The sequence below is a fragment of the Giraffa tippelskirchi genome, chromosome 2 (genome assembly GCF_054371585.1).
Source record: "Giraffa tippelskirchi isolate mGirTip1 chromosome 2, T2T-mGirTip1v1.2.pri, whole genome shotgun sequence".
Taxonomy (NCBI): Eukaryota; Metazoa; Chordata; class Mammalia; order Artiodactyla; family Giraffidae; genus Giraffa; species Giraffa tippelskirchi.
The window spans coordinates 174780317-174794759 of record NC_137276.1 but is presented as its reverse complement, the minus strand read 5'-3'; the positions used below and the strand labels follow the sequence as shown (position 1 = coordinate 174794759).

Below are 14443 nucleotides of genomic sequence, written 5' to 3'. Positions count from 1 at the left end.
TGTTCTTGGGGTTCCCCATTTATAGTAAGAGATCATTTTATATAATTGATTTTTTTTTCCTCTGGGCTGGTACTCAAAATCACTTGGGCGTTTAAAACTGTATCCAGGGATAAGTATTGCGTTTTTCAGAAACTGATGCAAGTAACTAAATAATATGCTTATTACACACAGTAAAACACTGATTAGGACCACAGACTCTGAGATTAGATCAGAGTTGAAACTGATATGATTTTCAATACATGGCATTGGGTCCAAGGTGCTCTAATGGCCTGGAATAGTTTCACTGAGTAAGTCTGCCCCACAAAAGATGTTCCAAATACAGTTAAAAGTTATTAAAAAAAAAAAAAAAAACCTTCCCTGCAGTCACCATTGCTCCTGGCTCCTCAACTGGCCTCAGCAAGGCATAATGTAGTTTTGAGTTGCCCTGGACATCACTGTACAAAGCAGTGCTGAAAGCAGCACTTAGAATTTTGTAGAGATATGCCACAGTGAGGCATCAGTATTCACGGATACACTCACTCCAACCAGTCAAAAACACAAACACTTGCCTGAGTTCTTTAGCCCTTTTCAACTTCTATTCCAAAACAGATCATCTTCTTCTATCTACTGGATGAAAGGTAAAAAGTCCTTTCATTGCACATAACAGAATACACATTAGATTTAGCAACTTCTTTTTACCTGTTACACCACTGATTCCAAATAACTTGCCATAACTAGATATGTAGCTTTATGGAAGTTATTTAATCTAATTTAGCCTTAGATTCTTCACTGATAACATGTAAATAATATCTGCCTTGTGAGACTGTTGTGAAGAGGGAGATAATATTTACCTCATAGTTCAGTTACCAGCACAAAGAGTGACTCAATAAATGGTAGTCACTGTGTGTGTCTTTCTCTATAACAGGAGTAACACATAGTTTACAGAAGAAACTAAAATGAGAAATGGAATGCAAAATCAAAAATATTCCCCTACCTTGTCAGGATGCTATTGTTGATTCAAACATTGTATCATTCTTTTCAAGTTAGATCATACTTTATAAGAAGCATTACTTCCTACAGGATTGAATGAATAGAAGTCTCTGGGAGAAAAATTTTCTTTCCACATTTTCAATCAGTTAGTTCTAATTAATGTCCTTCAGACCACTGTAAACAAGTTCTTGTTATGTGTTTTAACTTTTCAAATAGCTACGATTGTATTTAATATATAAATGTTTGGCATTAGAGGGTTTCCATAATTGTTCTAATGTTTCTTGTTCCTCGACTTCTACCATGGCTTCAACTCTCTCAGTAGCTCTTCTAACTTCTCTCAAAAAGAGAAGACAATTTGGATGAAAACTGATACTACAGAAGAAACTTTGAAATATTTTTGAGAAAAATTAATACTTACTCTCAGTTCTTCTACAGGTACTATCCCACACAACTACACAAGATGAATTTCTGAGTCCAGCACCAACATATTCTAAAGACTAAAAGAAGTAATCTTTCAGAAAAACCTAAAAACTAACGAGGAAAGAGAAATATATACACACATAGATATGGTATCCAATGAAAAGAGATTATAATGAAGGAAAATGTATGTAAAGAGAGACAATGATATTTAGAGTACAATGGAAAACTACTACATAATAAAATAAGACCCACAAAAGATTTACCTTAAGAATTATAAAAATTTAAATCCAAGCTTTATTCTAGTAAAAAATAATTTAAATCCCTACCATTAATTACTGCTTTACATTGTGAATTTTTTGCTCTCAAATTTTTGTACTAAAATCCTTAACTTAGGTATCAAAAAAGACAGAAGAACATAATGTTTCATTCTAAAGGATTTGATCAACCATTTTGAAAACCTGAGTCATCACTTTTTCACCACCCCTTTTAGCAGCACCCATTTAAACAATCACCAGATCCTGTCAATATTCTTTCTACTCCCACTGTACTATCTAGAATCCTAAGTAATCTAAGTATTTCCATCCTCTAATCTCTGTCATCCATCTTTATGCTTCCAGAATTACCTTCCATAAAAATAAAGGCTCAAGGAATTTCCCTTACCTCCTTAAAAACCTTGGGTGGTTTACCAAATAAAGTCCAAACTCTAGCATAACATTCAGTCTTTCACTGTATAGCATTAAACTACAACTCATGGTAATTATACTGAATGTAAAAGATATTCAGTAACAGCTTGCTATGTTCCAGACTCCATAGCAGTGGGTTGGTAGTAGGAATAAAAGTGAACCAGACACAGTCCCCATTTTCAAAGAAGCCAGTGCAATGAAAAGGCAGATAAGTGAACTAAATATTGTAATGCAATGAAGTGAGTACAACAAAGGTAACTAACAATAGGGTGCTAACAAAATTAGATAACTCCCAAACTCAATGAGGAGAAAAGTGAAAGTAATGTCTTGGTCCTCTGCTTCTGAAAATGATAGAAGCAGCACAGGAGTTAGCCTCCTGCATTAAACAACTAAAAATTGGACAAAATACTTCACAGACATTGGACAACAGGCAGCACATGACAATGTCAGCCCCATAATCACTATAACTTACTGTCTAGACAGAGTTACCAGATCACATCTCAGAGGGGAAGAAATCAAATAGACCCTGTGTTGCCCAGGGCCACACTGCTAATAAGGAGTAAATCTGGGCTTCAGATAGCAGTCTTTCTGATTCCAAAGTCCAAGAACTTTTTACTTTTACTTCTCTACCACCTTTAAATTATTGCTTAGACTATCCACCTAGCCTAGAAATCAGCTCACTCCTACCCCTCCATATTCTCTCTCCCTACAGAAACTATGCATCAAGGTTTCAGTTTAAACATCACTTCATCCAAGAAAACTCCCCTAATTCCATTGCCCGAAGCCATAGAAAGAAAAAAATCAGTATTACCATCCTCTATAATACTGTATCACTTCATTTTTATTGTTTTGAAGCATTAATTTTATTCTGCTTTATGTAATAATTATATTAGTTTTAACCAACATTTACCAGGGCTTCCCTGATAGCGCAGTTGATAAAGAATCCCCCTGTAATGCAGGAGACCCCAGTTGGATTCCTGGGTTGGGAAGATTCACTGGAGAACGGATAGGCTACCCACTCCAGTATTCTTGGGCTTCCCTTGTGGCTCAGCTGGTAAAGAATCCGTTTACTGAGAGCTTACTATATTATATTAGTGTTAACAAATGTTTATCAGGACTTCCCTGATAGCTCAGTTGATAAAGAATCTGCCTACAATGCAGAAGACCCAGGTTTGCTTCCTGGGTTGGGAAGATCCTCTGGAGAACGGATAGGCCATCCACTCCAGTATTCTTGGGCTTTCCTTGTGGCTCAGCTGGTAAACAAATGTTTATTGAGAGCTTACTATATTATTGCTCTATACGATGTACATGAACCCCACACTTAATCCTCGGGACAGTCCTATATAGTAGGTTCTATTTTCAGCCTTATTTTGTAAATAAGGAAACTGAAACACAGATAGGCTAAATAACTCACTTAAAGTTACGCACTATTTCAAATCCTAAAAGATGATGCTGTGAAAGTGCTGCACTCAATATGCTAGCAAATTTGGAAAACTCAGCAATGGCCACAGGACTGGAAAAGGTCAGTTTTGATTCTAATAGCAAAGAAAGGCAATGCCAAAGAATGCTCAAAATACCCCACAATTGCACTCATCTCATGCTTGTAAAGTAACGCTCAAAATTCTCCAAGGCAGGCTTCAACAATATGTGAACTGTGAACTTCCAGATGCACAAGCTAGATTTAAAAAGGCAGAGGAACCAGAGATCAAACTGCCAACATCCACTGGATCATCAAAAAAGCAAGAGAATTTCAGAAAAACATCTACTTCTGCTTTATTGACTATGACAAAGCCTTTGACTGTGTGGACCACAACAACTCTGGAAAATTCTTCAAAAGATGGGAATACCAGACCACCTTACCTGCCTCTTGAGAAATCGGTATTCAGGTCAGGAAGCAACAGTTAGAGCTGGACATGGAACAACAGACTAGCTCCAAAAAGGAAAAAGAGAACATCAAGGCTGTGTATTGTCACCCTGCTTATTTAACTTATATGCAGAGTACATCATGAGAAATGCTGGGCTGGATGAAGCACAAGCTGGAATCAAGATTGCTGGGAGAAATATCAATAACCTCAGATATACAGATGACACCACACTTATGGCAGAAAGTGAAGAAGAACTAAAGAGCCTCTTGATGAAAGTGAAAGAGGAGAGTGAAAAGTTGGCTTAAAGCTCAACATTCAGAAAACTAAGATCATGGCATCTGGTCTCATCACTTCATGGCAAATAGATGGGGAAACAGTGGAAACAGTGACAGACTTTATTTTTCTGGGCTCCAAAATCACTGCAGATGGTGACTGCAGCCATGAAACTAAAAGACACTTGCTCCTTCGAAGAAAAGTTATGACCAACCTAGACAGCATATTAAAAAGCAGAGACATTACTTTGCCAACAAAGGTCCATCTAGTCAAAGCTATGGTTTTTCCAGTAGTCATGTATGGATGTAAGAGTTGGACTCTAAAGAAAGCTGAGTGCAGAAGAATTGATGCTTTTGAACTGTGGTGTTGGAGAAGACTCTTGAGAGTCCCTTGGACTGCAAGGAGAGCCAACCAGTCCATCCTAAAGGAAATCAGTCCTGAATATTCATTGGAAGGACTGATGCTGAATCTGGAACTCCAATACTTAGGCCACCTGATGGGAAGAACTTACTCATTTGGAAAGACCCTGATGCTGGGAAAGATTGAAGGTGGGAGGAGACGGGGACGACAGAGGATGAGATGGTTGGATGGCATCACTAACTCAATGGACATGAGTTTGAGTAAACTCCAGGAGTTGGTGATGGACAGGGAAGGCTGGCGTGCTGCAGTCCATGGGATCGCAAAGCGTCAGACATGACTGAGTGACTGAACTGAACTGAATTGAACTAAACTAAGCTTCAGAGCAGGAATTCAAATCTAATAATCTGCCTTCAAAGTCAGTGCGTACAAGCTAATTGTTTCCTGTCTGACTAGCCTAGTAGACTTCTTGAATAGCAACAGTTCATCTGGGTAATCTTGCTGTTTGTATATCTTACACCACCTGGGATTACGTTGTTTTCCATATGTATGAATGAACAAAGGAGAATTCTGAGGCTGTGGAGGAGTAATTATTCTGAGTGCCAAACAAGAACTCTGGGAATCTCTAAACTATGACAAAAAATACCTATAATTCTTTGAGAGAAATTATTCTTTATCCTTGCAACTCCTCAGAAATTTCATCCACAGCAATTAAAGTTCTTTCATGCTCCAGTGATGGAGTCTTACTTCACTCTTAGCTAATTTCAATATTGACAAATTATAGATACGTTATTTTATGTTTATGTTAATGACTATTGTAAGACATATTCCATATATTTATTCTAAGTGTAGAACAACATTACTAGTAAGAATAAGAATATATAGAGATGGTAAATACATGTGGGAGTAGAGAACTGGTAAAGGTAATAATAAAATAGTAACAAAAAAAATCAACTACCATTTTCAAACCCTTACCATGAGCTAGGCACTTGCATTATTGTTATTAATAATGGCACTATAATTTCAATGCATCATCTCACTTAACCCTCACAACAATCATGAGGTAGGAATAAGAATGATCCCGAAATTCTGGTATTCTCATTTTTTAACAATAGGGTCAGATGCCTTAAAAGAGTGTATTCACAAAGTTCGCAACCATTTTATTAAAGAAGCTTAAAAATCATGGGACTACATTTTTATCAATTACTGTTTTTTCATCAATTTCACAAGTGTTACATAAGAGATTGACAAGCACTATTATTCCACATACATTAATGCCATCATGAGTTCATTTATGTTCAATATCTACTTCACACAAGCTCATTCACAAGTTAGTACATTGTTTACTAAAAAAATGTAAAGTTGCCAATTTCTTACGGTAGAACATAATGGTCATTGTTGTTGTTTTTAGTTGCTAAGTTATGTCTGACTCTTTTGCGACCTCATGGACTGTTTCCCGCCAGGCTCCTCTGTCCATGGATCTCTCAGGCAATAATACTGGAGTGGGTTGTCATTTCCTTCTCCAGGGGATTTTCCTGACCCAGAGATCAAATCCACATCTTCTACATTGCAGGCAATTCTTTATCACTGAGCTACCAGGGAAGACTGTCATATCACATTACATTACAATAATAATGGATATCAGTAACTGAGTCCCTATTATGTGTTGGGCAAAATGTTAGGTGCTTTACAATATGATCTCACTTAGTCTCCATCACTGTGGGAGTTTGGTTTTCTTATCTGCAGTTTATAGGTGAGTAAAATGGCTCAGAATAACTTGTCCATGGTCTCACAGATACTAAGCAGTGTGCTAGAATGGGAGCTCAAATCCACCTCAAAAAATTCAAAATTCAAAGTGAAGTCGCTCAGTCTTGTCCGACTCTTTGTGACTCTTTGCGACCCCATGGATTGTAGCCCACCAGGCTCCTCCATCCATGGAATTTTCTAGGCAAGAGTACTGGAGTGGGTTGCCATTTCCTTCTCCAGGGGATCTTTCCGACCCGGAAATAAAACCCAGGACTCCTGCATTGTGGGGGCAGATGCTTTACCATCTGAGCCACCAGGGATCCCACCTCAGGCTACCACAAAAATTAAGAGAATTTTGCAAAGTGAGAATCTGCAAAATTAACACGCAAAATAAATAGCCTTTCTATACAGAAACAAACAAAAAAATCCAGAAAATATTATTAAAAACTAGGATAGGATAGGATAGGAAGTATGTAAAATATTAGGGTTCATTGCTGAGTCATGTCCGACTCTTTGCAATCCCATGGACTGTAGCCTGTCAGGCTCCGCTGTCCATGGAATTCCCCAGGCAAGAATATTGGAGTGGGTTGCCATTCCCTTCTCCAGGGTACTGAACCCAGATCTCCTGCACTGCAGGCAGATTCTTTACCATCTGAGCCACTAGGGAACCAAAAAAAAAAAAAAAAACAACTAAGCAATTAAATAAGCAAATGAAAGAAACACCAAACCTTAGTAGCAAACATTTAAAACCTTTATAAGGAAAATTGTATAACACTTTTGAAAGACACAGAAGTTATTTAATAAGTGGAGGAGAAAAGCAAGTTCTTGAACATGGAGGTTCAACTTCATAGAGATATTAATTGTCCCTATGTTGATTCATGAACTTATTGTAATTCCAATAGGGTAACATCAGTCTTATTTTCCCCTGAAGTCTGCTAGTTTATTATAAAGTTCATTTAGAAAAACAACTAAGCAAGAAAAGTCATAAAAACCCCAAACAAAAAGAGCAATAGTGGGGGTGAGGTGGGAAGCTAACACTTCATACATTAAAACATGTTCTAAATTTTTTATAATTAAAAAAAGCAATAATTGTATATGAATAGATAGCCCAACATAGAGTAGAAAACCTAAAAGTATGTATAGCAGCATAGGAAAAAAATTACAATAGAAAAAGCAAGCACTGGAAGAAAACATAAATGAATTTATTTACAAACTTCAAGTGGGAAAAATTTTTCCAAATGATGCCACAATGACATAAGACTTCACAGTCAATTAAACAATATTAAAGGCAAATGCCTCTTTTAGCCAATAATCATCACTGTCATGGATTCTACGAAAGGCTAAATCCAACACACCTCTGGGAAATCACAGAAATTGCAGGATTATTCATTAGAACTAACTCTAATACCTTCTCTTTCTTCACCACCATTTTTAAACTCCAGCAGAAAGACTGTAGGAATATAACCAAAACCTAAAAGAATCTAAGCCACAACTACAGAATTTGTTGGAATTAAACTATACTACTCCATAGCCCCATATAATCCAAGACTTCTTGCATTTCAGTATTATGCAAGTGTGCTAGGTTGCTTCAGTCATGTCTGCCTCTTTGTGTCCCTCTGGACTGCAGCCCACCAAGCTCCTCTGTCCATGGGATTCTCTAGGCAAAAATACTGGAGTGGGTTGTCATGTCCTCCTCCAGGGTACCTTCCCAACCCAGGGATGGAACTGGCATCTCCTACAGCTCCTGCATTGCAGGTGGATTCTTTACTGCTGAGTCACAGGGGGAAGCCCCTTCAGTATTATATTTACTTTTAAAGGGATTCCAATTCTTGAATATCTTAATCCACTATTATAGTAAAAAATATGCAAGTGATTTCTATGTGCTCTGGGGCAAGGTAGATATTTAGTTTTATCCTATAATTTAAAATAATAATGCAAATGTATACCAAAACTCTGTAAACAATATTTTTTAAAAAAAGCTTGTTCTGGAGAAGGATCTGGCTGGATTCAAGCCTGTCAATTGTGTAGCTGCTGACTGCACAGCCTTTGAGGCCATGAAAAGACAGCATCTTTGCTTACTCTGAGATATTTTACTTCACCCTTAAAAGTTGCCAAACCTCTAAAATTTGTAAAGAGTATGTTTAGGAAGAAAAATGTAGATTGTTGTACATTTTTCCCAACATTTCAAGAGGCATGACATGGATTCTTTGGACACTGAGCATACCATTATTTACTGATAGGAATGTATCTCAGACACAGTAATTACAGTGTCTGATTAGTATCTCCAGAACATATAGATAACATCTACATTTATAAAAATTAGAACTATTTCCACAAGCAGCTTCTGAGAAAAAGCTTTTGAAAAAACAACATAAAAATGGTCCATTTGCAAAAGACATGATCAGAGCCTTGCTGTACACTAACATTGCCTTGCAAATGAAAACCTGCACTGTTCCTTATGATCAGGGTTTTACCCATTTATTTGGTTAATCATTCAAATGGCTAAACAGACCTCTAATTTGAAAATAAAAACCAATTGATGCAATCACAAACAAGTTCTAAAATTGCGGTTTATAAAAATTGAAATCTTGTTCTAAGCCAAAACACACACACAGTTACCTTTTCCTAATCAGAGCATTCATTTCTCCTCATTATGATCTCACAAGCACATTAAAATCTTATTAACATTAATTACTTCTGAGCGCCTATGCATGAGCAGTGACAGTCGTGAGTGTGCGTGTGTCTGGATCATATCTACATTTATATACCTTGCTTCACTTTGCTTATAAAACATGTGAAAATATTTCTTCTAACACCAATTAGCTAATTTCACACACACACAGATAGTAAACTGCTGTCTCACTGCACAGCCTATCAGAGACCAGCAAACATATGGACAAACGGACGGGAAAGAAAGCAGAAACACCTCTTGAATGTGAGAACTAAAACGACTTATACTTGCTCCTTAACTCTTGAGGTGAAAACAAGTTGAGAGAACAAAATAACAAAAAATAAATCATTAACATTTTAAAAACCAAGCATTCTATTTTCTACGCAGATGGGTTCAATGATAAAAATGATGGAGACAAAGAAAAACTGGCAAGCAAAAAGCAGCAGACTCAGGAGAGATAGAAAAAGACAAAGGCATAGAAATGAAAGTGTCCTTTTTACACATGTACACATACATGTACATATACACACTTGCTTTGTATAATCATATTCAATTATAATTTGAGAAAAAAATATATATATATAATCTTTACTCCGACAGTAAAGTAAGAATAATAGCACACCAGATGTCAAAATCAAACAGGTCTATCTTCACAAATAATAAAATTCCAACTCAATCTAAATGATTTATATATTCTATTTATACCAAGAAAATTATATATAGGAGCCTCTCAGTTTTTACAACAGAAACTCTACGTAAATGTAGAAAACTAGGTAGTTAAAGCCATAAAATCACATATAATCTGTATCTCTTTTCTTCCCACTCTCAATATCCAAAGTTTTTTACCATTCACACACACACTCCATCAACTTAGGTCCTTCTTTCCCTCATCATGGGTCTTTTAGTAGGAATATTCATAAAGAATAAACCACTGACCATTACATCTACATTTTTTTGTTTGATCCATGTATCTATCTTCTCTTCATGGCCGTTTATGCTAAATCCAAAAACCTATGTAATATTGTTGTATCTTTATCCACACATTCTATCTTGAGTCTTTCTGCCATCCTTAATTTCTTTGTTGCCAGTGACCACTATCCCAATGCTATATCATTTTCCCAAAGAAAATATTTCAAAATTCCTATGGAAAACACTAGGCAACGGCCGAAAAAGCTCATGTTTAGTTCCATAATGAATTTCTCAGTGGAAAAAAAAAAAAAAACCTCTTTGGGTCACAATACCTAGGTTTATTAAAAAAAGGAAATAACTTAATTCTAAGATTATACTCATTAAATAATTTTAGAATATTTGACTAAGAATAAAATATAGTCAAATATATTTGAGACATTTAACAATCCAATAAAATTCATGTTCAAGATGATTTAAACAAACATAGCTCATTCTATATTTCCAATGTTCAACCTGTTGTTCAGCAGCCCCATCGGCCTATAGCATGGCTGTCAATTACACACAGCAACGCAAGTGTGCACCCTATAGGTGTGCTATGTAACAAAGGTCTTAGTGCTTTTTCCATGTAGGATATAATCCATATTGGAGCAGAAATGATAGGAAGCAAGGTTTTTTAATCTTCATGAGATATTTAAAATGTATGACTGGTATCAATATGAAGTATAAAAGAAAGCAAAGAATATATGAATTTTAATTCAGTGTTAAACAACATCCTCGCAACTGAAAAAAAAATAGTAGACATTCTCTGGGAAGTCTAAAACATGCTAATATAATATCAAAAGCAAAAGAAGTATTGAGTTTTTTAAAATAAACTAGAAGATAATAAAATAAGGCCAAATATAATAAAATGGTATCTAAAACTGACAAAGAGTTATGTCAATTAATTGCCAACTTACCATAACAATTCAAAATAAGACTCATAGACTTTGTATAGGTCAGTAGCTTGTTATAGTACTATTTATGACTTTCAAGTATTCTGTTTTACCAGATTTATTAAACAAAATTAAAGGTACCCTTTACAAGAAAGCCTATAGAACTGAGAAAATTTAGGTTTGAAAACCTGAAAAATCAGTCGTTGTTTGTTATAACACAATAGCACGCTATGCTTTAAAAATATATATTAGTTTTAATTAGTAAACACTTAAGTGTTTGTTTATAGGTCATTAATAGCTTAACAGAATCTAGGAACAAAAAGTTAAAGTATTAGCACCCACTGCCAAATGGAGATTGATTTTATTTTATTTTTAAACCTCTAAGTTTATAGATCAGTGAAAAATTATGAGATTTATTCAAAAAATCAATTGACATTGATATTTTAAAGAATACATTGTATTAAGATATATCCCTAATGATCAGAGAAGTTTGAAAAAGGAGGAAGCGGCAAAGAAATAATCTTGATTAAACATAAAAAAACCCACAATATTCCATTTTCAGTCTGCTCTCTTGCAGCCAGTTTCCCAAAGATCCATTGATATATGACCATGACAGAACAACTAGCAAAAAAGTGCAGAAATAGATTGAGATTTAGAACCCATCTTCCCTCTCAAAAATGCTATATCACATATTGCAAAGACTAGATGGTCAAATTTCAACATCAAAAGTACACTTGACATTTGAACCAGATCTAAGAATTATGGTCTTTGTTTTCCAATAAAAGCTGGTAAGTTGAAGTTTACTTAACTCTTTCCTGTGTTTATGAGCTTCTCAAGGATTACTGAAATTAGAGACTACATATGAAAAAGATAGTTCATCATTTCCAAAAAAGATATTCATCCAGATTGCCCTCCAATTCGTGAAATCTGAGATGCCTAAGGAGTATTCTTTGTGAAAGCCTTACAAATATATCCAAAGATGGTGAGTCCCATATGGCTCTGATAAATGAAACCCGTTATTGTGAATTTCAAGCTCTTCTTTAAAACAAAACACCATTGGGTGGATTTGGTGTTCATGAAATAAAGCACTAATTGCGTGGCCTAACAACACTCTGAATCCTCTCCCTAGCAGACATTTTAAGTTGTGCCAAATTGGTTTTGGGATGTGAACAAATATTCTGGAGCCAGACTCTCACATGCACGCACTTCTCCCTGGAAGTAAGTTGGACACTCTTGGAAACTGCATTAACTCTTTCAGGCTACCAGGGAACCTAACTCTCTCAAAAAGAAAGTTCTCTTTCAAGACGAAAATAAGTCACTCAGTCTTAAGTCAGACTCAAGTAAAAAGGTAAAATAGAGAAAAAATGATTTTTGAGTCAGTTCAGCAATAAAGTATCCATAGATATTAGATAGCCCCTATACCCCAATTGATGCTTATTCACATGTATCCAGAAAATCTTATTCTTTTCCTATGTGTGCGCATAATTTCCGAGGCATTAATAAGAGTTCTGTGCATTCAGGAGAAGAGAATTCATTTTAATCTTAATATGCCACATTTGCCTCAGGCAGAGTGATAAGAAACTTTTGTTTCTTTGGTAACCACTTTCACCTTATTATAACAGAAAACTTCTTGAATTTTTGTTTCACCACATGAAATATAATTTCCACACTAGAATTTTTTCTATGCTCTCCCCATCATGGTTCAAAATGATGCCTACAGACCTGGAACTGCATATTTAAATGGCAATTAATCTAATCCCATCTCCCTTTCACTCAAATTTAAGAATTAATAAACATTTTTTTAAATAACTAAATATAAGAAAAAAATTATAAATATCAGTTTGTCTCTTTTTAATCTTAATTTCTTCAGAAGCAAAATAATTTCTTAGGAACAAGGGTTACTTTTTAGGGAATTTTAATTAGCATTTTATTTGCAGCATCTTGAAAATAACATTTCCCATTTAGCTCACTGACAGATATCCTGGCTTTTATTTGTCCTCAAGATTACCCAAATTCCACTAACTATAATTTTATACTCTTAGGTCACTGTCATTCTGTGGCTGTCACTTTCCCCTTTCATCTAAAAGGCTTAGTAAAGATATAGATAAAAGGAAAATTACTTTTTTGGGTAGAAAATAACTAAATGCCCATGGAGGGGTTTTTTTTTTTAACCACTTCACTTCTAGTGTAAGCCTTCTAAATTATATTTCTTTAAAAACCATATTTAATTTCCTGCCAATTGGTGTGAATTTAAGAGTACTGCCTATGTTCCATTTCTAACAAAGCCTTATATTCTAACAATTAGCCTGTGTGTACTGCTGCCAATGACTCTATTGCTAAGACAAAAAAAAAAAGACAACAAAAACAACCTCATCAGACCCTAAGAGGAATGAGCTGCTGTTTGCAAGAAGATAGGACACATTTGGTGAATCGAATGTGTAGGTGCTTCAGACCTTGGTTAATTCAAATTGCAATTCTTAGAAACCAAGTCTGCAAATGTGTCAAGGTGAGAACATGGACCTGACTTTCACTGGAGTTTTTCAGTTCTGAATAATTCTTAAATGTTTCCCAATAAAATTATAGAGAATCCATTATTGCATTAAGGCCTATTTGTACATTGGCTGATATAATGGCATTATTTCTATGCTTGTTTAGTTAGTTGCTGGTAACTAAGTAAAACTCATGTTCTAGTTGAGCTCGATACCTAGAATAATACTAACGGTATTAAGAGGTAAAGGGTAATACTCAACAGGTACCTCTACATCAAAATTGTTTTACCTATTTTTTAAAATAAATATTTATTATATTAGTAAGAAACTGACTGAACACAGATTGAAAACTTACAAACAGAGATTCTAGGGCCAAGCAGCAATTTTCTCATGGAGGCCAAACAAAGGGGATATTGGTAATAAACAGTAATAAACTCTTTATAGAAGACTGAAGTTTTGATTTAAAGCTCTACTGTGGTCCTCTTTTCCACCTTGAATCCATATAATGACACCAATTTAGGAAAGACAGTATCAAAATTTGGCATATGTTCTTTTCAAAACCTATGATTAACAGTAATTACGAGATTAAAAAAAAATGATCTTTCTTTGCATGCATGCTAAGTCACTTCAGTCATATCCAATTCTTTGTGACCCTAAGAGCTGTAGCCCTCCAGGATCCTCTGTCCTTGGGATTCTCCAGGCAAGAATACTGGAGTGGACTGCCATTTCCTTCATCAGGGGATCTTCCCAACCCAGGGATCAAACCCCAATCTCTTACATCTCCTGCACTGACAGGCAAGTTCTTTACCACGAGCACCACCTGGGAAGCCTAGTCTTTCTTTAGTAGTACGCTTTTACTCCTCCCTCTTTCTGTGCATGTATTTGCTATAGGTTCTAGCTTTGTAGTTACCATGAAGCTTAAGTACTGAAGAATAAGCAAAGCTCAAAGTCAGTAGAAGAAAGAAAATAACAAAGACTAGAACAAAAGTAAATGAACTAGAGACTAAAAAGACAATAGAAGAGTTAATGAAACAAAGAGGTGGTCCTTTGAAAGGATAAAATTGACAGATCCTTTAGCTACACTAAGAAAAGAAGAGAAAGGATTCCAATAAATAAAATCAGAAATTAA

At 35.5% G+C, this 14443-nt stretch overlaps 1 protein-coding gene across 45 annotated transcripts in view; it reads right to left on the bottom strand.

The window, feature by feature from the left end:
• Positions 1-14443, bottom strand: part of ZBTB20 (zinc finger and BTB domain containing 20) — an 825041-nt gene that overhangs the window by 751079 nt on the left and 59519 nt on the right. The gene's annotated exons all lie outside the window — the stretch shown is intronic.